We start from the raw sequence: 3,942 nt of genomic DNA, 5'->3' as shown, positions 1-3,942 counted from the left end.
CATTGGAGAGACAGTAATTCTTGGCAAAGTGCTACTGAAGGTCTTTGAGTCATTAAGTGCATTTTATAATTGCAACAGCTCTCTCCAAATTCATTGTTTATTCTGTTAATGACTTTTTTGTAGGACACTGTTAACAAACAAGATAGTTCCCAGAATCTGTTAGTAATTAGGTAATTGTTCCCAGCTATCTAATGAAAAAGAAACACCATTAATAATGTCCTAGTTTATATCTTAGTATTGTACTTCAGTTACTTAGATATTGAGTCTGGAATCTTGCTTAAAGCCATAATGTAATAGACCTTCAGGAAGAAGGAAAAGACATACACAATCCTGTGGCCACCTTACGCTGGTGTCCCAAAAAAGACATATGCCCACATCAGGGAGGACTCCTGGGCACCCAAAATAATGCAACCATGCCCTTTCCAACCACCGAAACTTATTTGGATCAAACTCCACACAAGCAAGTTATTAACTGGCAATAACTTCCATTCTTCCTCTTCCTTAAATCTTCCTACTACCCACCATGCCTGTATGTCAATAATGGAGGTACAACATATCTGAGCTGTAAATAACTCAACTTTATCTAATATTTTAATGATAACCCTATTTATTAATCTGAACTCTTCTAATAAATCTGACCATGGTGCTGACCATGATATCTTATTTGGGATTATGACTCTCTGGCCACTTTCATTGAGGATCTTTGGTATTAATGGTTGTTCATTCAGACTTTTCTACTTGGTTTCCTTCATTCTTTCAATAAAACATTATTAATAGGATTAGAGCTGGAAAAAAAAACCATGAAGAATACCTAGTCTATCTGTTCTTAGTTTGTGAACTTTAAAAAATTCAATACATTTATTTTCCTTTACAATTCTATGTATTGTAGCATGCATTTAAAAGCTTTCTTCTGAGAAGGGATCCCCTTTTCACCAGGAAGAAGTCTATGATCCCCACCAAAAAATTAAGAACCCCTGATATCGGCTAAGTGTCATTTTACAGATGAACAAATCTGAGGTTCAAGAAGCTAAGTGACTTGTCCATGGTCACACAGGAAGTAAATGGCAAATCCAAGATCTGACTACTTCTCTTCTGCGTCCATATCTTCTGTTCTTTCCATTATACCAAGGTGCTTCTCTAATACTCTGAAGTGCATGCTCGCAAGTGAAGAATTGGTCTCAGCACATAGAAGTGGCTGGGGACCATGCAGTGTTTTCTCCAGGACTCTTGGTTGGGATTATATAAGCTAACAAAAGTGAGGGAGTTCCCCTCAAAGGTCCCCTTCATACCACAAGAGTCCCCAGGGTTAAGAGAGAAACTTAGCTCCCTTAATATCCGGTTCAGACTTCATTCCCCTTCATTCATTAGTTACTTGAGTTCAACTTAAGTAAGAAAAAGAGATAAGTCAAGAGTAGGTAGCCAGCCATGGAATAAGCTTTGAGCTTTGTTATACGCAAAAGATCCTTCCTAAGAGGGTTATTATAAACCCAATGTCATTGTAGTGACTCCTATGTTGGAATGATTCCTTAAGAAAAGGCATTGTGTCTCTGGAAGGTCCTTGTTAAAAAGCTGCTACTACCTTGGAGGGACAGAATGGTGTGATGGAAAGAGCAGTGGGCCATTAATCAGGAGCTCCCAGGCCTGGTCCTCATTCTGCCCCTAACTCAATGGGTCGCTTTGGACAAATCTCTTGCCTTCTCTTTGGACCTTATATTTTTTGCCCATATAACGAAGGGTTAGATGACCTCTAAGCCCTTCTAGCTCTACAAATTCTGTGACTGTTAACTCTATTATAAAAGGATTATGCACTCTTGCTATCCACTTCCTTCCCTGGAGTTCCTGCTCTAGTGCAGGCAGCCACTGACCTCTCTTTATCATTACAATTGGCCACTTTCATTTCAGCTCCAAGCTTTGTGATGCCATATGTAGAGATGAACAATAGTCCCAACTTCAGGCCCAGTGAATTCTTAACTTGTATTTATTCAGTTACTGAATTACCAGGTTTGATTTTGTGACAACAAATACAGAAGACCAACAAATATCATGTTCAGGAATTTTCAAAGGAGCAATTGATCATCAAATTCCAATAGCATCTTCAGTACTTTAGGTGATATTGAGATTAATACACAGCTTCCTGCAGCAAAACTCTGTTCTGTTTCTGACCTTGACTGGAAGCCCAATCAATACTTGGGCCAATCAAGCTTTCTGAGGGGAATGTGCTGTGCACATTACTTAGCTAAAAAGCTGTCACCTTGGTAAAAGCCTAGGATGGTCAAGAAATCAGACTGAATGGCCATTTAAGATGGAATTTTCAAATATGGTCTCGGTCACTGGTTCCCGACCTTTTGACATATGAGGACTTCTTTTTAACATCAAAAAATTTCGTGCCCAACCCCATGTGATAATGATTGTTCTTTTAGGATCAATCAATTGAGAAAATAATGAGGAAAGCAAACTAGGAGGCTTTCAGTAATGCTTTTTAATAAATTTGTGTTTGGTTTCTCATTACAGTATCTACATACATATGAAAATAGTAATGCACAGATTGCCAGATATAGTATGTATTCAGTCTCCTGGTAGTTTGCTTATTTTTGGATTCACATGGGGCTTTTTGGACCCTTGCATTAAATCTCTGCCCTCCCCTCAACAATGGCCCTCAGCTCATGGGTTGGGAACTACTGATCTTTATTTTTCTTAGATATATTATAATGAGTTGACATTTACATAATGCTTTAGAGTTATAAAACATCTTGCATATATTAGCTCATTAGGTGGAGTGGCCTAGGTTACACAGTTTATAAGTAGAAGAACTGGGACTAGAACCCATATCTTGATGATTAATTACCTACTATGTGCCAAAAAAGCTAGGCAATCTCTCCCTTTAAGGAGCTTCCATTCCACTGGAAAAAATGGAGGCATTCTTTGAAGTTCTCATTGATGACTTTGACACTAGCATCTGGAACAATATGGAGGTAGTGAGCATACTATGGATATTTGTTGTTAAGCATAATTTTTTCCCTTATGAGACTAGGATTTGGCTACATTACAACCATCAGTTACATCTTGGGTTAGGGTGGCTATCTGTCTCCAAAACACACAGTAAATCAAATCAATGCAATGAAACCAGATACTGACGTAAGAGCTGGAAGGGACTTTAAACATCACCCAGGTCAACCCCCTTATCTGACAGATAAAGAAACTAAGCAACCTGCTAAAGGTCTCACAATAAGTTAGTGTCAGAGCCAGGACTAAAAGCTACCCCAGGGGTAGCAAATTTGCTTTTTCAAAGAATTTTTTTGGTCTCAGAAAATGTCCAAGATAAATTCCTACCCCATGGCAGATTTACAGAACAATTCAATTTACAAAAACTAAATTTATGTGGAATTTTTCAAAAGCATAACTCTTGTGTAGTAAGACTAAGCATACTCACAAAGGAGGAAGATCTGTTTATTCAACTATTTTATGCCTCAGTCAAATGTTTGATCCTGGGAACGAATACTTCATTAGAGTTTGTGTCTTACTTATTAAGTGGCACAAAGGATAGAGTGCTGGACCTGGAGTCTGGAGGACCTGAATTCAAATACAGCCTCAGACACTTTCTAGCTGTGTGACTCTGGGCAAGTCACTTAGTCTCTGAGTGCCTCATCTGTAAAATGGGAGATAAAAATAGCATTTACCTAACAAGGTTGTTGTGAGGATCAAACGATTTATATGTGAAGCACTGCATAAACCTTAAAGTACTAAATAAGGTCTAGCTATTTTTTTTATTATCAGTGTTAATGATTTCACCAGTATGAATTCTCTGCTTGCTGTGAATATCACAACCCCTCTATGTCTTTGTCAATGGTTTCATAACTTGCTATGGCCAAAAATCTTTGCAACCCACCCGGTGGCCAAACTACTGGTGATGAGCTTCCTGATTGTATCAGTGCTAATCTTTGA

The sequence above is a fragment of the Vombatus ursinus genome, unplaced genomic scaffold (genome assembly GCF_900497805.2).
Source record: "Vombatus ursinus unplaced genomic scaffold, bare-nosed wombat genome assembly UNPS02014833.1, whole genome shotgun sequence".
Lineage (NCBI taxonomy): Eukaryota > Metazoa > Chordata > Mammalia > Diprotodontia > Vombatidae > Vombatus > Vombatus ursinus.
The sequence above is the reverse complement of the archived record's forward strand: the minus strand, read 5'-3'. Positions refer to the sequence as shown.